Raw genomic sequence first — 26013 nt, 5'->3', positions numbered from 1 at the left:
TTGCACAAAAATATACCACAAATAAATATAAACATACAACCCATACAAGCGAAAAGTAGGCTAAACCCACGGGGCTAAGATAGAGTCCCCAGTAGAGTCGCCACTTTTCTGTAGCAGGGTTTTTATTACTTTTAGGTTTATTGGCTAAACCAAAAGTCAACATACAATTCGAGTCACCACCGCACTTTTATTTGTCCATAGGAAAGGCTAAAAAGCGATCAAAAGCCAAGGTAAGAAGTTTTTCAAATCAAAAACTAATAAAAAAGTCAGAGATCTAGGTAAGGGGGTTGGTTATGAAATGGGAAGGTTTTACGCACCCAAAACATCCTTAGTACTCTAAGGGAACCCTTTTTGCAAATACGTGTTGTAGGTTGGTATTTGTGAAAAGATTTGTGCAAAAGATTGGAGGGATGAGAAGAGAATATATTATATTTACAAATTTTGTAGTTTGAATGGATGAACCCATTGCCTACGTACCATCACAAAGGAGGATCAAAATCTCGTAGTTCGGAGTAAAAATCTCAAAGATTGGTGAAATTGTTTAAATCAAAAGCCTTAAGGTCTTTTGTTATCAGAGGGAGAAAACTCAACCTAGACCAACAATCCACCATGTGAGGAAGGCTTCAACATGCTAGTGAGGGGTTAACCCTATAATAAGCATGGAAGGCTTATAATCCAACACTTAGGATAAGGTGAGATTTACATCAACCACTATGATAACTCAAACCAATGACTAATGTTTTTGAAAAGGTTAACAAGTGGCCATTGGAACCATAAAACAACTTGAAATGGGTTATGTTTACAAGTTAAGTTTATTTACAAAATGAGGTCAAAGTTGGATTATAGTTTTATTTACAATGAGTATTTATGAAAATGGTTTTGAAAAGTCAAAGGCCTAAGGCGTAGGTTTCTAATTTGAAACAAATTCAAAGTTTTGAAAATAATTTTTGGCTTGGTTAGAGTGGGGAGAAGAGATAAGGGTTATTCCTAAAGCATACAAAGATAAGAGGGAAGAGAAAACCCTTGGAGTTCCTTTTCTTGGTGTCATAGAGATGACTCAAGATGCCCCTTTCCTTTGGATTTAACACACAAACAAGCAATCAATAATTTGAATTCAAGCTCCTAGGATCTCCATTTGGCTTGGCTCTTAACTTTGGCTACTCATGACAATGATCCTCTTTTCACAATCTTAAGATAGGATCCCTATCGCACAAAGGCAAACATCCAAAAGCTCACAACACAATAGATGGAATGGACAAAGAATAAGTTTAAGGATAAGTCCTTTGAGATCAATTTTGAATTTTAGCATTCTAAAGGCATGAGGCCTAGTTGCTCTTCAACAAATTTGCATTCTAAAGACATGAGGCCTAGTTGCTCTCGAAATCCTTTAAGCATAGGTAAATCCTAATTCTAAGTCCTTTCTCTTTTTGCATTTTGGTTCACATCAAAACAAACACAAAACAAACACAGAATAGCAATATATTTATATACAATAGTAGGCTCAAATGAGCAAAAGAAAAATGACATAAACATAAAATATGTGCTCAAGTGAGCAAAGATGAGAATCAAGATGAATAATGAGCAATAAATAAATGACATTAAAAGTAAATGACAAGAAATTAAAAGCTCAAATTAAAGTTAGTAGTTAGTAGAATTATGTTAGCTTGTCATAAGACAATGTAGCGCTATGTTAAGCAATCGTAAGTGGACTAATGTAGTAGCCACACCTATCTTAGGCCGGTCAATAAGAATATAGGCAAAGAACACAAGTTAGAGGTCATGACTAGTAAGCCAAGCTCCATAAACTTGCCATGCCAAACAAAAGGGGAAGGTCTTTGTATTTACTTTTGGTTATTTGCTTGACCAAAAAGCAACCTATCTTTGACACAAAATAACTCACTTGATCATGGATCAAGTTGAGATTGTTTAGGATCAAAGAAGGTTAAACTTCTTATTTGTCAAGACCAACCTCAAGACTTTAACTCATTGACCATTGAGGGAAATAAAGGGATGAAGATGAAAGGGAGGGGTAAGAAGTCAACAAACAATCCCAATTGATAAAGGGATAACTCATCCTTGATCAAATTCTTTCATCTTTCTAGGTGATGATCCTTAAGGATTTTCAAACCACAAGATCCAATCAATTTGATCAAAGTTGAATCAATTCAATCTCAATCAACACCAAATAGAAGAGAAATGAAGATAACAAGTCAAGAAGTCAATAATATTTTTTGGTATTTTTTTGAATTAAAATAAAATACAAATAAAAAATGAAAACAAACCAAATGGAACCTCAAATTCAATTCAAAGCAACTTCAAAAAGTCCAATTAAATTCTCATAGGTTCAACATAGTCAAACAAACTTTGACTAATTTTCTCACAAATTTTTGCAATCAGAAAGCAATTTGTTGGTTCTATGTGTTGGCAGCAATTTTGGTAAAACCTATAGTGTTCACAAGGTGTCACAAGTGTTGTCTTGACATAAGATAACATGTACCCACAGGATATTTAAAATGTGATTATGTTGGATTTTACTGAGATGTCAGACCCGATGTCATGACATTTGTATACAGAATATTCAGCCTGAATGTTATGTATTGTGTGATTGTGTTTTTTATGCTAATATATGTATGATTGGAGAGGTGATTAAACGCGCTCTCAATCAGTAATTACAACTAGATTGACTTATTTTCCAACAAGATATAATCAGCTGTCATGAGAAGATATGAATGGAAAATAGGTTTAAGGTTTTATGATGTCTAAGCCCAGCCAAATGCTTCTATTTAAAGGACATGGAAAACCTGGTTTTATACACAAGAAATAACGAACGAAATATTGAGAGAATAAGGGTTTTAGTCTTGTGTGGTCGTGTGAATTATAAGCCATTCATTCATCCATAGATGATTGAATTGGACTGATTTTTGAGTTGTAATTTGTCTACTCCAAGCTTTGAAGCATGAGTGTGTGTTTACTTGATTGAAGCTTTTAAGAAAGATCAAGTATGTGTCTTTGAAGAGTGTCTTCTTTTCATTGTTATTCTTGTTTTATATCACTGTTGTGATTGAGGGGGAGTGAGTAGGATCTCATATCTAAGAGTTCTTAGGTAGAAGTCACACGGGTAGAGATTAGGTGAAAAGTCTATAACTTGAAGTTTCTTACTGAGAGTCTTTCAACTAATTCTGTTTAGTGGATTTCCTTCCTTGCCTTGTAGCCCCCAGACGTAGGTGAGTTTGCACCGAACTGGTTTAACAATTGCTTGTGTCTCTTGCATTACTGTTCTTTATCTTTTATCCTGTTTGTATTGTTCAGATATTAGTGTCGTGACATTACCTTCGACATCTCATATCTGATACCAGAATTTCAATTGGTATCAGAGCTGGCATCCTGCTTTGGTTCTGGGTGAGATCTAGGGACGTTACTTTAGAGACGGAGGATCTATTCACAGATCACCTAATTTGGATGGATCCAACTATGACTACTGGAAACCTCGAATGGTAGCCTTTCTAAATTCTTTGGATAATAAGGCTTGGAAGGTTGTTTTAACAGGATGGGAACATCCAATTATTACTAAGGAAGGAGAAGCTACAACTGATAAGAAGGATGAGGAACAATGGACCAAGGAGGAGGATGATCTAGCCTTTGGGAAATCTAAAGCATTGAATGCTATATTTAATGGAGTAGATAAGAACATCTTCAGATTGGTAAATAACTGTGAGGTGGCTAAAGATGCTTAGAACATTCTCAAAACAACTCATGAAGGCACCTCTAGAGTGGAGATGTCTAGACTGCAGCTGCTCACTACCAAGTTTCAAAATTTGAGGATGAAAAAAGATGAAAATATTCATGAATTTCATATGAATATCCTTGAAATTGCTAATGCTTCAGGAGCCTTGGGTGAGAAGATGTTAGATGAGAAACTAATGAGGAAAATACTCAGGTCACTCCCTAAGAGATTTGCCATGAAAACGGCCATAGAAGAGTCTCAAGACATTTACAATATGAGAGTTGATGATCTAATTGGATCCCTCCAAACATTTGAGATGGGAATGTGTGATGGAGCTGAAAAGACAGTCAAAAGCATAGCCTTCATGTCGAACACTGAGGAGAAAGAGGAAGAAAGTGGTGAACATATTGATGAAGATCTGGAAAATGATGTAGCATTACTGGGAAGACAGTTCAACAAACTTCTGAAAAATATGGATGTAAGGTCTAAGGCTAATGTCAAGAACATCTCATCTGACATCAGTAAATCCAATAATGTTGGAAGAAGAACAAGATCAAATGAAAAGTCCAAAGAAGGAAAAGGAGTTCAGTGCCATGAATGTGATGGGTATGGACACATTAAAACTGAATGTGGAACCTACCTCAAGAAACAGAAGAAGAGTCTCGCTGCTACTTGGTCTGATGAAAGTGAAACAAAAGAGTCTGTAAATCTTGTGACTGCCTTGACTAGAAGATGGGGTTCTGATGAAGACTCAAGTGATGATGAAGTGACCTTTGATGAGTTAGCCACTACCTACAGAAAGTTCTGTCACGGAAGTGAAGAAGTGTGTCAACAAGTTGAAAGTCAGAAGAAAGTGATAGCACAATTGGAGAATGAGAAGGAAGAACATTTGGAAACCATCTCTAAGTTAAAGACTGAAGCAGTGTTCTTGAATTCTAAACTGGATAAGATGACAAAGTATGTCAGAATGCTAAACAATGGATCTGACACCTTAGACAAGATTCTCCAGACTGGACAAATGGCAGGAGACATGTCTGGCATTGGGTTCAATGAATCCAAACCTGAGTGCAGTCACACTGGTAGCAAACCAAAATCCAAACTTGAGTGCAGTCACACTGGTAGCAAACCAGAGATGTCACATCATATGTCACAACATCATAAAGGAAAACAACAGAAAGGGAAACATCAAAGATGGAGATGTCATTACTGTGGAAACTTTGGCCACACAAAACCATTATACTAAAAGTTGTATGGTTATCCTAGTCCTTCTCATCATCAACCTAGAACCAAACATCACATACCTGTCAACAAAAAACAATGGGTTCCTAGGACTGGTGTTACAAACCTGATAGCTCACACTTCCTTCAGAGTTTCAGCCAAAGAAGACTGGTACTTTGATAGTGGGTGCTCCAGACACATGACTGGAAACAAAAACCTGCTAATTGGCCTTCATCCTCATGCCACCAGCTATGTAACCTTTGGTGATGGAGCAAAGGGTGAAATCAAGGGGATTGGTAAGCTTAACTGCCATGGAGTCCCTAATCTTGACAATGTCCTACTTGTTAAGGGACTGACTGCAAACCTAATAAGCATCAGTCAACTATGTGACCAAGGTCTAACTGTAAACTTCATAAAAACTGAATGTCTGATTACTAATAAATAAAATGAAGTGATCATGAAAGGAGTCAGGTCTAAGGACAACTTCTATATGTGGAGTTCTCAAGAAACTGGTTATTCATCAATGTGTACTCTAGCCAAAGAAGAAGAAGTGAAGATATGGCATCAAAGATTGGGCCACCTGCATCTTAAAGGAATGAAGAGGATTATATCAGTTGAAGTTGTTAGATGAATTCCAAACTTGAAGATTGGTGAAGGAAGAGTTAGTGGGGAGTGTCAGATTGGAAAACAAACAAAGATGTCACATCAAAAGCTCAGACATGACACCACTTCTAGAGTGCTGGAACTTCTCCATATCGACTTGATCGGACTCATGCATGTGGAAAGTCTTGGTGGGAAGAAGTCTGCTTATGTAGTGGTGGATGACTTCTCCAGATACACCTGGGTCAATTTTATTAGAGAAAAATCTGATGTATTTGAAGTTATTAAAGATCTTTGTCTAAGACTTCAAAGAAAAAAAGAAACTCAGGTTATCAAAATCAGAAGTGATCATGGGAAGGAATTTGAGAACAACAAATTTCCTGAATTCTGTGCATCACAAGGAATTAGTCATGAGTTCTCATCTCCCATTACACCTCAGCAAAATGGTGTCGTAGAAAGAAAAAATAGAACTCTCCTAGAATCAGCCAGAGCTATGATTCATGCTAAGAAATTACCCTACCACTTATGGGCTAAAGCTATGAACACATCCTGCTATGTTCACAACAGAGTAACCTTGAAGAAAGGGACAACTACTACCTTATATGAAGTCTGGAAAGGGAGAAGACCTACTGTCAAATACTTCCATGTGTTTGGTAGTAAATTTTATATCTTGACTGATCGTGAACAAAGAAGGAAGATGGATCCCAAAAGTGATGAAGGAATATTTCTGGGCTACTCAACAAACAGCTGAGTATATAGTCTTTGATTCTAGAACAAAAGTAATGATGGAATCTATCAATATTGTGGTTGATGATCAACAGACTGATGTCACAGACGATGTTGAGACATCTTTAAATGATGCCCCAGCTGATTTCCCAGACAAAAATAATGAGAGTGAACCTCCTCAAGCTGAACCTGAAGCTGACAAAATCAACAAGGGACCCTCCATCAGAATTCAGAAGGATCATCCTAAAGATCTCATTATAGGAGACCCAAATAAAGGGGTCACAACTAGATCAAGGGAAGTGATCTCACATGGGTGTTTTGTGTCCAAGATTGAGCCTAGGAATGTCAAGGAAACCTTGACTGATGAGTTCTAGATCAATGCCATGCAGGAAGAGCTAGGCCAATTCAAGAGAAATGAAGTATGGGAACTGGTTGCAAGACCTGAAGGAATAAATGTCATAGGAACAAAGTGGGTGTATAAGAGTAAATCTGATGAACAAGGGGTGGTTACTAAAAATAGCAAGATTAGTAGCACAAGGATACACTCAAGTTGAAGGAGTTGATTTTGATGAAACATTTGCCCCTGTAGCTTGCCTTGAGTCCATTAGACTATTGCTTGGACTGGCATGTATTCTGAAGTTTAAATTGTTCCAAATGGATGTAAAAAGTGCCTTCTTGAATGGATACTTAAATGAGGAAGTATATGTTGAACAATCTAAAGGATTCATATATAAAAATCTTCCAAAGCATGTGAACAAGTTGAGGAAAGCCCTCTATGGTTTGAAACAAGCTACTAGGGCTTGGTATGATAGACTCACAATGTTCCTCACTAACAATGGATACAGGAAGGGAGGTATTGACAAAACCCTATTTGTTAAGAATGAAGGAGGAAAACTCATGGTGGCTCAAATATATGTGGATGATATTGTGTTTGGTGGGATGTCAGATCAGATGGTCGAACATTTTGTTAAACAAATGCAGTCTGAATTTGAAATGAGCCTTGTTGGAGAGTTGACCTATTTTCTTGGGCTACAAGTTAAGCAGATGGAAGATTATATCTTTCTATCTCAGGGAAAATATGCCAAAAACATTGTTAAGAAGTTTGGCATGGAGAATGCAAGTCATAAAAGGACACCTGCTCCTACACATCTGAAAGTCTCCAAAGATGAAAATGGTGTTAGTGTTGATCAAGGTCTCTACAAAAGCATGATAGGAAGTCTGCTATATCTCATAGCAAGCAGACCTGACATTGCTTTCGTTGTAGGTGTTTGTGCTAGATATCAAGCTGAACCAAAAGTAAGTCACATAAACCAAGTGAAAAGGATACTGAAATATGTCAATGGCACCAGTGAGTACGGGATGTTGTATACTCATGGATCTGGATCTATGCTGACTGGATACTGTGATGCTGACTGGGCTGGAAGTGCTGATGATAGGAAAAGAACATCAGGAGGATGTTTCTTCTTGGGGAACAACTTAATATCATGGTTTAGTAAGAAACAGAATTGTGTGTCCCTGTCCACTGCTGAAGTCGAATACATAGCAGCTGGAAGTAGTTGTTCTCAACTGGTTTGGATGAAACAGATGCTAACTGAATACAATGTCACGCAAGATGTCATGACAATATACTGTGACAACCTGAGTGCTATAAATATTTCTAAGAATCCTATTCAGCACAGCAGGACAAAGCACATTGATATTCGTCATCACTTTATTAGAGAACTAGTGGAAGAGAAAATCATAGCCCTGGAGCATGTTACTACTGAAATGCAATTAGTTGACATATTTACAAAGACTTTGGATGCTAATCAATTTGAATGTTTAAAAGGGAAATTAGGGATTTGTATCCATGAAGTTTAGATCAATTAATTTGGAGTGGAAAAGGTAATAAAAATATTGTCTGCCCACTTTAAAGAAAGTGCCCCATTTATGGTAAATCATTACCTAGTATTGGAACTACCATCTATAGCATTTTCACACGCAACCTCAGCTCAACCATTTTCACCTTCCTCAAACTTCATTGACCTTCTCTGCTAGGGCAACAAAATTTATTTCACAAGCTTAACAAGATGTCACAACATCCTTCACCTTCTAGTTCTAAAAACACCAAACCTGCACACAAAGCTAGAACACCCTCTATGGATTTTCTTAATGAAGACATTTTGGAAGTGATTCCCCTATCAGTCATCCCAAGCGATGCTCCTGGTCCATCCTCCACTGCAGGACTTACTCAAGGTAACAGTTCTAATAACCCTACCTCTTAAGATGACATGCATCGTACTGATCGTGTCATTAGAAATCTTGTCACGAGGATCCTAAATGAAGGACACTCTGTAAATGGAGTTTCTACTCCTCTATCTAGAAGAGACCCTTATCCTGAGGTTGGACCTCACAATGAGAAAAATGATGATTCATCTATGTCTGAGAAAGATATTGCTGCAGAAGGACTGTGTTCTTTAGGGCAAACCTTGCCTTGTAAGAAATTTGTAGATGCTTCTCAGTCTAAGAAGCATGACACTGCTAAGAAGGTGATTGACTTGGAAGAAGAAAGCTCAGATGATAAAGATGACAACCTGCTTCATCACGTGAAGCCAAGTGTTGCAAAGAGGATGAAGACCAGGAAGGATAGGTCTGTGGCTGAGATGATGATAACAAAAATTTGTTAGAAGGCTACTACTATAGGCCCTTCAAAGTCTTGGAGTAAAGTGGAGGTAAAGAAGAGGAAAGTAAGAGAAAGTTATGATTCAAAGGAACATGTTGAAGACGATGTCCCTGACATCTGTCCTATCAAAAGGTCAAGTGTTAGAAAATCTCCTGCAAAGGTTACTGCTGTACACCTGGATAACATTTCCTTCCATCTTGAAGATGGTGCAACCAAGTGGAAATTTGTAATCCAAAGGAGAGTGGCTGTGGAAAGAGAACTGGGAAAAGATGTTGTGGAGGTTAAGGAGGTCATGGACCTGATCAAGTCTGCTGGATTAATGAAAACGGTTAGTGGGTTATCTCAGTATTTTGAAGGTCTTGTTAAAGAGTTTGTGGTGAACATCCCTGAGGACATTGCTGACAAGAACAGCAAAGAGTTTTGTAAGGTGTTTGTTAGAGGAAAGTGTGTAAAGTTTTCTCCAAATGTGATCAATAAGTTCCTAGGAAGAGGAACAGAAGGTGCTAGTGAATTAGAGGCCACAAGCAATGAGGTCTGTGGGAAAATAACTACTGGACAGGTCAAGGAGTGGCCGAGCAAAAAGCATCTCTCTGCTGGAAAATTAACTGTGAAATATGCTATCTTGCACAAGATAGGGTTAGCAAACTGGGCACCAATAAATCACATCTCTACAATCTCAAATGCTCTTGGAAGGCTCATATTTTCTATTGGAACCAAGCTTAATTTTGATTATGGAAGATTCATGTTTGAACAAATTGTCAAACATGCTTCTACAAATGCAGCGAAGCTGCCCATAGCTTTTCCCTCAATAATTTATGGGATAATCCTAAGCCAGCAACCTAGAATTCTAAGCACAAGTGATATCCCTAGTAGAAGAAAACCTCCATTATCAATTCATTACAAATTATTTGAAGGCAGTCATGTCAATGACATTGTCATGACATCTGTTATGAAGAAGCCAGCCTCTCAAGGTGGTCTGATTGCTGAATTGAAAGAGATCTGTAAGGAATTGGAGACTGGGATAAGGGTGGCTAAAGCTAGGAAATAAGCCTTGGAAGTTCTGATTAATAGCTTGGAGCAAGGAGATATGGATAATGTTGGTCAAGCCAAGGAAACAAATGCCTACACCTCAAGTGAGAGGTCTGAATCTCAAGACAAATCAAGTGGCAGTTTTGGGTCTGAAGCTGATGAAGATGCTAGCTCCTCTGACTGAGTGTTGGTGAAGATTGTTCCCCCTGTTATGACGATGTGCTGTTCTGGATGCCTTGATGTTTGATGTTTTTTTTTGCAGTCTTGCTTTGATGCCTTGATGTAATTTTTGGGTTCTCTTTGTGATTTCTCTGGATTTCTTTTATCTCAACTTTTCTAGCTGTGTATATTTGTGGTTCTGTAACACCTGACAATATGTTTTAACATTCTATGTCACATTCTATGTGACATTCTCTGTTGGACTAATAGACATTTATTTTGTCTCATTGGTCTCTTTGGTCTATTTTGACTAAAAAGGGGGAGAAGTAGCTAAAGGAGAGTTGCAGTTAATATGTGGAGAGATGCAGTTAATATGTGTTATGAAGTAGCTAGGCTATAAACATATGACAACTGATGTTGAACAGGATGATGTTTTGTGGAGTACATGTGATGTTGAAGGAGATGTCAGATGGGGTAATGGATGTTACAGGTGTTGTTGAACGACATGTATGTGTTGAACAAACTTAGGGGGAGAAGAAACACATATGTGTTTAATATGTGTTTAATGTGTGTTTACTAGTTGCTATTATAGCTAGTAAATGTGTGGTTTATTACTTCTGCTGCTAAACTGCTGATATGTTTTATTGTACTCTTGTGAACAAATGGACTCATGTATGTTTTAGCCAAAATTTCCCAAAGGTGGAGTTTGTTGGTTCTATATGTTGGCAGCAATTTTGGTAAAACCTAGAGTGTTCACAAGGTGTCACAAATGTTGTCTTGACATAAGATAACATGTACCTGCAGGATGTTTAAAATGTGATTATGCAGGATTTTACTGAGATGTCAGACCCGATGTCATGACATCTGTATACAGAACATTCAGTCTGAATGTTAAGTATTGTGTGATTGCGTTTTTTATGCTAATCTATGTACGATTGGAGAGATGATTAAACGCGCTCTCAATTAGTAATTACAACTAGATTGACTTATTTTCCAATAAGATATAATCAGCTGTCATGAGAAGATATGAATGGAAAATAGTTTTAGGGTTTTATGATGTCCAAGCCCAGCCAAATGCTTCTATTTAAAGGGCGTGGAAAACCTGGTTTTATACACAAGAAATAACGAACGAAATATTGAGAGAGAATAAGGGTTTTAGTCTTGTGTGGTCGTGTGAATTATATGTCATTCATTCATCCATAGATGATTGAATTGGACTGATTTTTGAGTTGTAATTTGTCCACTCTAAGCTTTGAAGCATGAGTGTGTCTTTACTTGATTGAAGCTTTTAAGCAAGATCAAGTATGTTTCTTTGAAGAGTGTCTTCTTTTCATTGTAATTCTTGTTTTATATCACTGATGTGATTGAGGGGGAGTGAGTAGAATCTCATATCTAAGAGATCTTAGGTAGAAGTCACACAGGTAGAGATTAGGTGAAAAGACTGTAACTTGAAGTTGTTTATTGAGAGTCTTTGAACTGATTCTGTTTAGTGGATTTCCTTCCTGGGTTGGTAGCCCCCAGACGTGTGTGAGTTTGCACCGAACTGGGTTAACAATTGCTTGTGTCTCTTGCATTTTTGTTCTTTATCTTTTATCCTATTTGTATTGTTCAGATATTAGTGTCGTGACATTACCTTCGACATCTCAAATCTGATACCAGAATTTCACAATTAAAATCAATTAAAAAACAACAAAAAATAGCATAATATGAATTGAAATCTCAAATAATCTCAAAACAAGCAAGAAATTGTTGAGACTATTTTTCATTAACTTATCATGATCCATAGATGTTATGAATATATTTTTGTATTTTTTAAAAGTCAGAAAGTATTTTAAAATGAATTAAAAACATTAAAAACCAAGTAATTCATAAAAAATATCAAATGAAGTCACAAAAATAATTAAAAATCATAACATGAAACTAGATTTTTCAAGATTTTTTTTGGAATTTGTCTCATGTTTTTCTAACTTCAAATGAATTTTTGAAAATAAAATGAATTAACAAAAAATAAAAAGAAAAATGAAATAAGCAAAAAAGCCTGAGCCACATGATGCAATTCATTAACTAACGTGGCACTTGTGGATGGCTGGGATCTGAGGACACACCCTAGGCTTGAGTCAAACACGCCACATCATGAATTAAAATAAGTAATTAAAAAGGACGCGCGAGATTAGATCGTGGGAGCAAGATCCAGTGGTCCTGGGTAAAACACGTGATGGTGGTGGTAGAACCACCATCTTCTCCGGCCAGACACACAAACTCTGGCCACATTCGGAGAGAAATGAAACTTAATGAAAATTAAAAACAAGGCCATGGAAATGAAGCTCGTGTGATGTAGATCATCACTGTACCAATGGATTTCTTTCAATCTTCCTATATTGAGAGAAAGATGAAGGAGAAAATCATGGTGTCCACATAGATTGTTCATGAAATGATAAATTGAATGCATCACAAGCTTGCCGCAAGTATGAGGACTTCAGAGAACCACATGAACACAAGAATGCTACATTAAATTAAGAGATTCAGATCCAAAAAGTTTGAGATTATACCTTTGAATTGATGAACTTCTGGCCACGAATTCTCCAAGATCTTTGCTCCTATTTGATCCTTGAGTGTATGGAAGATGATTGGCTAAGGAATCTGGCATTAAAACTCAGCTGATGATACTGAATTTCATGTTCGAAAGTATGAAAAATTATGAGTGATTCCTTTAGTGAGGGCTATGGTTTCAGTTCTGCAGCACTTGGGATCTCCAAAAGGTTGTGAAATGAAGCTCATGAAGGTGTTATTTATAGTTGAATGTGGCTGATCACACACTTCTCTCATGTGCATGGCATTTGAATTTTGGATTGCATGGGCCTTTGTGGACGTGTGGAAGGCCCATGAATGATTGCAGAAGCTAGCTGAGTTCACATGAAATGCATTTGATCGTGCATATTGGACTGAAACATGCTTGCAATTCAAGTTTTAGCATAAAATATCAAGTATGCACATAAATGAAAAGAATTTTGAAACTCACAAATGGTAGATCCAAATGAGTATTATGAGTAATGGTTGGAAGGCTCTTGAAATAAGGAACAAAAGACATGTTTGGAAAAAAATCATCTGGCATGTGCAAATTGATGAAAAATGGCTTGGAAAATTCAAGTATAAAACATATTCAAGTCACTTTGAAAAAGTTCACCAAAAGCAAGCTTAATCAAACCCCACTGTCTTCATGATACAAGCTTCAAATGAAATAATCTTCAACATCAAAGTTGTAGATCTTTTTCAATATGGTCAATCTAGACTCAAAGTTATGGGCATTTGAAGTTGGGTACTTTTCAAATTCAATGAATTAGGTCCAAGATGACCTATAATGTTTTGCATTATCACATATATTTCTTTTAGGATTATGAAATTTTGTCCAACATAACATTTTAAGTAGACATCTCAAGATTTCCAATTCCTTTGGTTTCACCCCCAAAATCAAAAAAATTAAGGAAGTTATGCCCTTGGTAAGCTGACCCAAAATTTGGGTTTCAGTCAAAATGACCTATAATGTTTTGAAATGAATGATGACCTTCCAAGCTTCAAATGGATTTTTGATGAAAATTAAAGTTGTTCATATGGTTCTTAGGAACATTTATTCTCTTCGGGACATCTACATTTGACAAACACATCAAAAGTTATATCTTATTGATCCTCAGCTTAGTCAGATGACTTGACTGGTCAAGTTTTCAAGGCCAGACTTCCAATCTTGATGAATAAATGATTTAGGGGCCTCAAACAGGCTCATATATGCATACAATGGTAAATTAAAGAACTTCCCTTGATTAAATTTGATCAGAGGTGGAGATTGCTTCATGGATAAGGCACAGTCAAAGCACAATGAAATTAGGGTTTCCTTGGGAAACAATCTTCAAGCCCTTTGGGTTATCTTGATCAAATTTGCAAATTGAGATACTTGGGAGACATATATGATGATTAGGAACTTTGTGGACCAATGTCATGCTTTTTCTCATCTTCATCTAGCCATTGCATTGGGCTTAAGAGCCTCCTAGGAGCATTGTGGAGCACATGATCACTTGAGCTTCAAAATAAATAGGGTTAGTGACATATTTTTGTGCTTTTGGTTAGTAATCAAATAAGAAATTCAATAACATATAATACAAGCATGCTTTGTGATCTCAAAACACTCAAACAAGTCCCAACCCTAGGGTTAATGAGCCAAACATGATATGATCCTTGAGGCAATGCACTTGTGCAATGACATGATGCCGTGAGGGATCTTAGGGTCAAAATTAGGGTCTTACAGATAATCCCTTCATCTCCTCCTTTCTTTCTTAAATTTTAAAATCTCTAAATCCTTTTAAAACTTTCTTTGTTTTTGTTTTCAACTTAGACATGTTTGAATAAGTAGATACTTTGGTCTTATGCCATTGATTTTCAGAACATTTTCTTAATCAATCTTGTGAATAAACTTAATCATATTGACTTAACTTTAAAAAAACAAAAAGAATTAACAACTTCATTTAAATATTTTGGCCATTTTGGTCTCTGTTCATTTAAAACTTTTTTTAAAATCAACCCACTAACTTCTTTAAAAACTTTTACCATGAACTAGGGGTTTTGATCCCTCATTTTTATGCTGGTATATATGCATAAGACTGAAGGTCTTATGAAACAGAAAAATATAATAAATGAATTCTTCTCTCATCCCCCCATTCTATTTTTATCAAACATCTTTTCAACTAAAACTCTTTCACACAAAAAAAGGCTCTCTAGGAGTACCTATGACACTTTGGGTGCTAATATCTTCCCTCTGTGTAACCAACCCCCTTACTTGTAATCTCTGACATTTTATTAGTTTTGATTTAAAAACTTCTTATCTTTGGGTTTTATTCGTGCTTTTCCCCTTTTCCTTTTGAAACAAATAAAGTGCGATGGCGACTCTGATTTTTCATTGACATTGTGTTTATATATAGCTCGATGGTCACGAATGCACCGCTACAGAAATAAAGTGGCAACTCTGTTGGGGAATAATCCTCAGTGGGGTTATCCTACTTTTTTATCTGTAATATTTATTGATATTTGATGTTTGTTTGTATATATATTTATTGTGTGATACTTTGTCTGTTGTGCTTGGTGATCTCTGAGTGGTGAGATAAGTTCTAATTTGAACTTGAGTGCAATTAAGATAGGAGGATGGTATAGTCATGTTCGAATCATATGGAGTAGTCCTTAACAGGTTGGCTTGAGACCCATCTACTCAGTGGAGACTCCCTTGGAATTACTGATGTAACACGAGTAAGTCGTGGACATCCATTACTTTTTTCGACCTGGGAGTCCGAGAAGCTGAGGACCGTAGAACATATACCCAACTTGGCTTATTTAGGACGTAGTGTGGAAACTGTTCAAGTGTACACTTGATAACAGTTGTTACGCAATACTACACTCAGACGAGTTTCTCTTGAGAATACTATGGGTTGATGAGTCAGTCATCTAAACATATCATATTCGATAGATGGGATCACGACTCTGGGATATTTTTAGAATATGCTCTACAGGATTTATTTGTAGTACACTCCTTTGGGATGCTTCTTAACCTGACTTCATGCTCGTGACTCAGAACAAACCATTTGATTCTCGGTTGATCTGATCGGTCTCGTCAAAATCAATGGAAATTGGATGTTGATAAGGTGAAAAACCATAATCCACCAAAATGGATGATTGATCTTGATGACGACTCGATCCATCATTTGACCTTTGTTTGTGTTTGATTTGTGTGTGATCCCTTGTGTGTGATTATTGCATTCATGCATTCATGCACATCATAACATTGATCACACTAATAAATTTTCAAGGACACTAAGGCCTTATTTGCCAATAATTTTCAGACCATGGATTATGGACGAAGGAACACTAAAAAGTACAGTTTCAGATGTCCTGATTTGAAAGAGCTAAGGAAGTTTCCATCCTTTGTATTAGATCCCTTGGATTTCAAGAAACATCATCGGAAGCTTTTGTCTGTACTATCTACTGATGTGGTTGAAGGACTGCTGACTTGGTCCAATTTTATGATCCTCTTTATCGCTGCTACACTTTTCTGGATTATCATCCCATGCCCACGTTGGAAGAGTATGCCCATCTCTAGGGTATTCCCGTATCTAACAAGGTTCCCTTTGGTGGATTAGAGGAGATTCCCAGATCTCAAGTTATAGCCGAAGTTCTTCATTTGAGGAAATATGAGATTGATGCTAATTTGATAAAGAAAGGAGGGATTCAAGGGTTGACTTCTGAGTTTCTCATTGGTAAAGCCACTGCTTTTTTTAAGCTGGTAGCATGGACGCTTTTGAAGCCATATTTGTCTTGCTCATCTATGGATTAACTTTGTTCCTTAACATTGACGATTTCATTGATGTTAACGCCATTATAATTTTCTTGATTGGGAATCTTGTTCCTACTCGATTAGGTGTCACGTACTTCTCTTTGTATTTAAGGAATTCTAAGGATGGTGGAACCGTTGTGTGTTGTGTTCCTCTTCTGTACAAGTGGTTTATTTCATACTTATCTCACACACCAATTTTCTTGGAGAACCGACAATGTCTACGGTGACCTCAGAGACTCGTGTGTCTCACTAATGATGATATTGTTTGGTATGATTCTGCTTTTGATGGCGTAGAGATTATTGATAGTTATGGTGAGTTCTCTAATGTGCCTCTTATTGGTACACAAGGAGGAATCAACTACAATCCAACATTGGCTCATCGACAACTTGGGTTCCCCATGAGAGATAAACCTAATAACATTCAGTTAGAGGGTATATTCTATTAGGAGGGTAAAGATCCCCAACATTTGAAGAACAAAATGGTGCATACTTGGACAATATGCATGGGAAAGGAAGATCCGAGCTCGGTCCGCATAACTGTGTCATACGCATGCGAAACATCTATGTCTATGGTTGTGGCTGAGCCATCAACTCTCCCTAACCAAGATGTAGACGAGTTGGAAGATGTGCTCACCAAGATGAACCAAGAGAGAGACATGTGGGAAGAGTGGTTCCATGCCTTGAACTGAGAGCATGAAGAGTTGCAGCTTGAGTCGAGAGATAAGGATGGACTCATTGAGGTTCTTCAATAGCGTGCTGTGAAGAGACAGAGAGAGCCATATGATTTATTTTCCTCCGGTATTCCTCAGCCTTCCGGTGTTTGGAAGAAGATTGTTGATCTACTCGTCCTTGAGAAAGCTTAGATGCAGACAGCTTTGAGTCAGAGATGAGACACATCCGAAGGAAGTACACTCCCTTGGCCAATTCAGATTATTCAATTGTTAGGGATCCTTAGGATGATGTTTCCTTTTTCTCTTGTATTTGTATTTTTTTGGTTTCTGAAATTGTACTCAGTGTAATCCTTCCAAATTTTATGAATAAAAAGAGATTTTATGGTCAAAATTGTTATTATTGTTGATTATTGTTATTAATTAAAATATTTGCAAATAGGACCTTATACGTTCCTTGAAAATTAAAATAAAAAACATTGAATTTCATGCATCATTTGCATAACCATGTTTTCTTCAGCCAGCTGTCTTATTGGTTCTTCTTCTGTGTATCAGTCAAGCTGACTCATCACTATTGCACTCGTGCTAATCGCTAGAGAAGAATGGAGCATATTGAACAAGAGAACAAAGACCTTAAGTATGAGATTTCCAGACTCACTGCTTTGATGGAGTTTGTGATTGTTGCTCATAATCAACCATCTCCGCCTCCCGCAACTCCTCCTCAGAGGACTGTTATTTCAGAGATTGCTTCAGTGTCTGTGCCCGTGGTTGCTAACTAGTCTGTGCCTTCCATGCCTGTTGGGTTCCCATGGGGAATGCCATCCAACTTCGTACTTGAAGGTTATGCTCCAACCATTGCTTCTATGCCGACATCTAGCTCGTTCATGTCTGTACCTCCTCCTGTTGTGCATACTCTGCCCCGTGTTGAGGAAACCATTTATCACTCTTAGCCGTTTGATAGCCCCGATGTTTATGAAAACATGGAAGAGATGAAAGACTAATTTCTTAAGCTGCGAAAGGAATTGAAGACCTTAAGGCGGAGAATTTGTTTGGTAAAAGTGTTGTTGAGTTGTGTCTAGTAACTAATGTCAAGATCCCAGTCAAATTCAAAGTCCCAGACTTTGATAAGTATAAAAGGAATACTTTCCCTCCGAGTCATCTTGTCATGTATGCTCGCAAGATGTCTACTCTGACCGACAATCATAAGCTACTCATCCATTACTTCCAAGACAGTTTAACTAGTGCTACACTCAGATGGTATATGGGCTTGGACAGTGCTAATATTTGTACTTTTAATGACTTGGATGAATATTTCGTTAAGGAATATAAGTACAATGTTGATATGGCTTCCGATCGGGATCAGTTGAGATCGACGTCCCAGAAGGACAAAGAGACATTCAAGGAGTACGCCCAAAAATGGAGAGAGCTTGCTGCTTAAATCAGCCCACCCCTGGAAGAGAAAGAGATTACCAAGATCTTTTTGAAGACGCTGAGTTCATTTTACTATGAACGCATGATTGCTAGTGCTCCTAATGATTTCACCAAAACTGTGAACATGGGGATGAGATTGGAAGAAGGTGTTTGAGAGGGCCAGTTATCCAAAGATGAAGCTTCTGCGAGAAAGAAATACGGTGGTAGTTTCTCCAAAAGGAAGGAAGGAGAAACCAATGTAGTGTCTGCGGGGAGGCAGAGAAGGCCTCTTGTGAAGAAGAAACAGTCTCGTCGACATCATCATCAGATATCATCACTAATTCCTGTGTTTACGAACAATTCCGTAAATCAATCAGTTCTCGTTCAACAAAAACATCAATAACAACCACAACAACGTACCAACTACAACAACAACAATTATCATCAGTAATTTGAGAGGAAGAAGGTCACTTTTGACCCTATTCCTATGATGTATGCAGAACTATATCCTTCTTTGGTTGTCAAGAATCTGATTCAACCAAGAAATCCTCCCCATACTCCTGAACCTTTGCCATGGTGGTTCAAGCCTGACTTACACTATGATTTTCATCAGAGAGCTCCTGGCCACGATATTGAAAACTTCCATCCTTTGAAGTATGAGGTTCAGAAACTGGTTAAGAGTGGTATGGTGTTCCTTGAGGACAGGGCACCAAATGTTAAAGCAAATTTGTTGCCTGCTCATGGAAAATTCCTATGTGAAAATGGTATATGGTTGTCTCGAGAATTTCAGAGTCTTCGATATTCATTATATTCTCTAGTCTTTGATGGAGATCCACATGACTCTATGCTTAATCAATGATTGTGAACATGACCATGACAATTGTGTTATCTATAGCGTCAACCCTCAAGGATGTGTGATAGTCAAGAGGGATATCCAAAAATTGGTTGATGAAGGTACAATTCAGAGCTTGCAGTCCCGAGATATAGGCAATAATGTGAATGTTATAGTACCGGTGTTCAAAACCCCTGAACGGGTAGTTTTAAGTTTGACAGCAATAGCAGCAGGAACGTTAATAGATCGGTATCATTGTTGGTTATACGGTTAGCATGCTCCGTCCCCTACTCATCTGATAAAGATGTGCCATATAAATACAATGCCACCATGATTAAGAATGGCCAAAAGGTTCTTCTTCCCACTGCAAATTCAGTTGTGAGCATTGTAGATGTAGTAAAGGTGACCCGTAACGGTCGTGTTTTTGGCCTTGTATCTCATAAAGTTGTGGAAGATATTTTAGGGGGTAAGAAGGTAGATGTTCCTGCAGTTGATCCAGTTAATGCTCCAACTTATCAGTCTGGCGAGTCCAGCGGGTTGAATATTAATGATGATGATGAGGTTCTATGTCTGATCAAGAAGAGTGTCTTCAACATTCTGGAGCAGCTACTCCAAACGCCACCAAAGATTTATGTGTTATCGTTACTGATGAACTCCAAGGTACATAGAGAGGCTTTGCAGAAAGAGTTGGAGCAAGCCTATGTATAGCACGATGTTAGTGTGAATCAGCTTGACCACGTTGTTGCCAACATTAGTTCCTGTAATAATCTGAGCTTTTGTGATGAAGAACTTCCTGAGGAAGGTAGAAATCACAACTTGGCGCTTCAATTTCAATGAACTGCAAAGAGGACGCTCTGTCCAATGTATTGGTTGATACTGGTTCATCATTAAATGTGTTGCCCAAGTCAACTTTGGGTAGGTTGTCGTATCAAGGAGCACCAATGAGGTACAATAGTGTTGTGGTTAAAGCGTTTGAGGGTTCCCAAAAAACTGTCATTGGGAAGGAGGACCTTCCAATTAAGATTGGTCAGAGTGGCTTCCAAATTACTTTTCAAGTAATAGACATTCACCCGACCTACTGTTGTTTGTTGGGAAGACCATGGATCCATGAGGTTGTTGCCGTAACTGTCTACTTTGCACCAGAAGTTGAAATTTGTCAAGAACAACAAGCTTGTTGTTGTTGGTGGGGAGAAACCGCTTTTAGTGAGCCATTTGTCATCCTTCACCTACGTGGAAGTCGAAGAAGAGGTTGGAAGTTCGTTCCAGGCTTTATTTATTGCTGATGAATTAAAGAAGATTGGGGAATTCATGTATTCTCTGAAGGATGCACAAGAGGTTATTCAGGCTAACAACACCGATAAGTGGGGTCGTGTTATAAAGATTGTTGAAAACAAGAACAGAGTTGGGCTGGGATTTCAACAAGGGCCATTCAACGCCAGTGTCAAGGCTATGCAAGAAGTTTTCTGCAAATGGAGGGGTCATTCACAAGGATGATTAACACTCAGCTGTAATTATTGAAGACAATGATGAAGACGAAGCTTGTGCCAACTTTGTGACACACAGATAGACTTGCAACAATTGGGTTGCTGTTGATATGCCTATTGTTATGCATCATTCAAAGTAATTTGTTTTATTGTTTAAAGAAAAATCCTTCTCCTATGCCTAAGGGAGAAGTGAAACATTGTTGGCATTTCAATATTATCATCAATAAAAATAAAATTGTATTCATCCACGTCTATGATGTTTGTTTTACTTTTTGCTTTTCTGAAAAATGGTAATCACCAAATAACATAAAATAAGCAATAATTTCTCCCATATCTGCAGAGTATTTGTTTGCACTTCACTTCTCTAAAATCAAAATATCAAATCCTTATGCATGTTGGTTTTCAAACCCATTGAACGTCTACTCCCTCTCCAAACTTTGATTTCCCTGTGTTTGAAGCTAGGGAAGAGAATGATGATGAAGACGTGTCTGATGTCTCGTTTGCTTGAGCATGAGGAAAGAACCATTCAGCCGTTTGAAGTGCAGATTGAATTAGTCAACTTAGGTTCCGAGGATGATATGAAGGAAGTCAAGATTGGGTCTCAACTGTGTCCAGGGGTTAAGAAGGGGTTGGTTTATCTTCTCCGTGAATACTCTGATGTGTTTGCTTGGTTCTATCAGGATATGCCAGGACTAGATTCTGATATTGTGGGGCATAAATTGCCTTTGAATCCAGAATGCCCGCCGGCCAAGCAGAAATTGAGAAGAACTCATCCTGATATGGTAGTGAAAATTAAGGAGGAAGTGCAGAAGCAGATTGATGATGGTTTCCTTGTTACCTCCGAGTATCCGCAATGGGTGGCCAATATTGTACCTGTTCTGAAGAAGGATGGAAAAGTCCGTATCTGCATTTATTACAGAGTTTTGAATAAAGCTAGTCCAAAAGATGATTTTCATCTGTCACACATTGATATGTTGATAGATAATAAAGCTAAATTCAAAGTCTTTTCATTTATGGACGGATTTTTTGGTTATAACCAAATCAAAATGGAACCCGAAGATATGGAGAAGACCATATTCGTTACACCTTAGGGAACATTCTGTTATCAAGTGATGCCTTTCGGTTTAGAGAATGCCGATGCAACATACTAGAGAGCCATGACCACTATTTTCCATGACATGATGCATAAAGAGATTGAGGTTTATGTTGATGATATGATTGCTAAATCAAGAGATCAAGAAGAGCATGTTGAGCATTTTTGAAGTTATTCCAGCATTTCAGGAAATATAAACTCCACTTGAATCCTAATAAGTGTACTTTTGGTGTTCACTCTGGTAAGTTGTTGAGCTTTATTGTCAGCGAGAAGGGTAATAAAGTTGATCATGCCAAGGTCAAAGCAATACAAGATATGTCTGCACCCAAAACTGAGAAGTAAGTCAGAGGTTTTCTCGGCCGCTTGAACTATATCTCTAGATTTATATGCATATGACTGCCACATGTGCGCCTATATTCAAGCTCCTTCGGAAAAATTAGTCTTGTGATTGGACCGAGGATTATCATAAAGCTTTTGATAGTATCAAAGGATATCTGTTGGAGCCTCCGATTATGTCTCCGCCTGTTGAAGGAAGACCATTGATCATGTATTTGGCTGTGCTTTAAGAGACTATGGGATGTGTTCTTGGTCAGCAAGATGAATATGGTAAGAAAGAATATGCGATTTACTACCTCAGTAAAAAATTTACCGATGGTGAGTCTCAGTATTCTATGCTTGAGAAGACATATTGTGCATTGGCTTGGGCTGCTAAGCATTTGCGCCAATATATGTTGAATCATACTACCTGGTTGATATCCAAAATGGATCCTATGATGTACATTTTTGAGAAGCCTACTTTAACTAGGAGGATTTCCAGTTGGCAGATGTTGTTGTCTGAGTACGATATTGATTACCGAGCTCAGAAAGCTATTAAAGGTAGTATCTTGGTTGACCATTTGACTCACCAACCTATTAAAGTCTATCAGTCAGTGCAATATGATTTCCTTGATGAAGAGATTTTGTATTTGAAGATGAAGGATTATTATGAACCATTGCTTGAAGAAGGGCCAGAGCCTAGTTCCCATTGGGGCATGGTATTTGATGGAGCTGTTAATTCATATGGTAATGGCATTAGGGCAATGATTATTACTTCTCAAGGCACTCATTTTCCATTTCCAGCTAGATTAACCTTCAAATGTACAAACAATATGGCTGAGTATGAAGCTTGCATTATGGGGCTTGAAGAGGCTATTGATCTCAGAATTAAATATCTTGACGTCTATGGAGATTCAACTTCACTGGTTAATCAGATCAAAGGTGAATGGGAGATGAATCGTCCCGATTTGATACCATACAAAGATTATGCAAGGAGGATATCAACTTTCTTTACAAAGGTTGAGTTTTATCATATTCCTCAAGATGAAAACCGGATGGCAGATGCTCTTGCAACTTTGGCTTCCATGATCGTGGTAAAGTTTTGGAATGAAGTTCCCAATCTGACTGTGATACGTCTTGATAGGCCAATTCATGTGTTTGTTATTGAAGAAGTCAAAGATGATAAGCCATGGTATTATGATATCAAATGTTTCCTCCAAAGTCAGATTTACCTGCCTAGGGCATCTTTGAAAGATAAGAAGACTTTGAGAAGATTTGCTGGGAACTTCTACCTGAATGGTGATGTGCTTTATAAGAGGAATTTCGATATGGTCTTGCTCAAATGTCTGGATAGACATGAAGCAGACTTATTGATGACTGAAGTCCATGAAGGTTCCTTTGGTAATCATTCCAATGGACATGCTATGGAAAATAAGATGTTTAGAGCAGGTTACTATTGGTTGACAATGGAATCTGACTGTTGCAAGTTTGTAAAGAAATGCCACAAGTGTCAAATTTATGCGGATAAGATTCATGTTCCTTTGACACTGTTGAATGTCATTTCCTCTCGATGGCCCTTCTCCATGTGGGGAATTGATATGATTCATGTGATTGAGCCCAAAGTATCGAATGGACATCATTTCATTTTGGTGGCTATTGACTACTTCAGAAAGTGGGTTGAAGCGACATCGTATGCAAATGTGACCAAGCAAGTTTTTGTAAGGTTTATCAAGTATCAAATTATCTGAAGTTATGGTGTGCCAAGTAAGATCATTACTGATAATGGATCAAACTTGAATAACAATATGGTGGAAGCTCTTTTCAAAGACTTCAAGATTGCATATCATAATTCTTCTCCCTATAGACCAAAGATGAATGGGGTTGTTGAAGTTGTGAACAAGAACATTAAGAAGATTATTCAGAAGATGGTTGTGATGTACAAAGATTGGAATGATATGCTCTCGTTTTCTTTGCATGGGTACCGTACATCTGTCTGCACTTCAATAGGGGAAACCCATTTCTCTCTTGTTTATGGCATGGAAACTATGCTCCCTGTGGGTGTTGAGGTCCCATTATTACGTGTGTTGATGGAAGCCAAGTTGACAAAAGTTGAATGGTGTCAGACCAAATATGATCAGTTGAATTTGACTGAAGAGAAGAGATTCACTGCCATGTGTCATGGTCAGTTATATCAACAGAGAATGAAGAAAGCATTTGATAAGAAGGTCAAGCCTCGTGTGTTCAGAGAAGGTGACCTCGTGCTCAAGAAGATTCTATCTTTCAAACCTGATGTCAGGGGCAAATGGACTCCTAATTATGAAGGTCCATATGTTGTTAAGAGAGCCTTTTCAGGTGATGCATTAATTCTTACAACTATGGATGGTGAAGAGTTCACACGTCCTATGAATGTCGACACAGTCAAGAAATACTCCGCATAAAAAAGAAAAGAACAAATCGCTAAGTTTAAAACCCAAAAGGGAGATCCAGGCAAAAATTAGAGACATAAAACAGAAAATTTATCCCGGTAGATTGAGTACCATACCTTGTGGAAATGTAGGCAAAAATTAGGGATTATGGCAAGTAACTTCATCTGGCTGGTCCTGATCTTTGAAGCAGTTTTGAACAGTCAATTGGTTTTGATTCATAATTCTCAAGCAAAGACAAGAGCACAATGGATTTCAATGTTGGTAGGGAGAGTAGTGGTCATTGTATTCAATGTAGCATTTTTCCATGTAAATTACCATTTTTCAAATTTTGTAAAGATCCAGGGAGACCCGTCATTTATGGACTATCATTCTATTAAATAAAGTTGAGCTTTTATCCAATTATTTTTATTCTTATTTATTTATGTTTTAATAAAATTGAATTTTATGATGATAATTTTGAAATAAATAAATCAATGAATAATCATTTTTCTTGAAATAATAAGGCATTTACTTTAAGAACCCCCGATTTCAAAAGGAATGTCAACAAGAAATCTAAGAGTGGTAAGTGATCGCGACTTAGTATGTCTATAGGATTCATGACTGCAAATGCACAATCGTATCGCGTAGTTTTAAAGATTATCGAACATAAAGGACTAATAATCGAACTTACCGTTATCTAATGTTACTACGTAAATATAAGGTTGATGATTTTCTAGAGGTTGAGGGACGATGAGAAATAACTACTAACAAAAATAGAACTTTAATATAAATATTTGATAGCGGGATATCGGTATGTCAAAAATTAAACTTCGGGGATTCGATAAATAGTTTTCGTAATCTTAAACATCAAAATACTCTTCAGTGAAAATTATTTATTTGAAAGACTTTATCTCACACTCTCGTGTTGTTGACTCTAACTATACTCTTAAACCAGAATGCTTCGCTCTCGCTGTCTCATTCAAATTAAAAGTAATTTCTGGAAATAAATAAAGTCTAATTAATCCTAAAGCGCTCTCACTGTGTTTAGAATTAATGCTCAGTTTCAACTATCCGGCTAAAACCTCAAACTCTCGTTTTTATTGACCGTAACCCTTGTTTGCTTTGTACTCTCGTACGAAAACAATTTTATTTAGAACAAGAAACTCTAACCAGAAAATAAAATTTTATGAAAGTTAACACCAATAATTTACGAATCTTGTCGTTTCAATGGTCTTTACATACCGATATCGATTGGTTTAGCCAGACATGGATTTGAGAACAAACATGTTATTATAATAATTAAACATAAGACAAGGCA

The sequence above is a fragment of the Lathyrus oleraceus genome, chromosome 1 (genome assembly GCF_024323335.1).
Source record: "Lathyrus oleraceus cultivar Zhongwan6 chromosome 1, CAAS_Psat_ZW6_1.0, whole genome shotgun sequence".
Taxonomy (NCBI): Eukaryota; Viridiplantae; Streptophyta; class Magnoliopsida; order Fabales; family Fabaceae; genus Lathyrus; species Lathyrus oleraceus.
Note: the sequence above shows the minus strand (reverse complement) of the source record.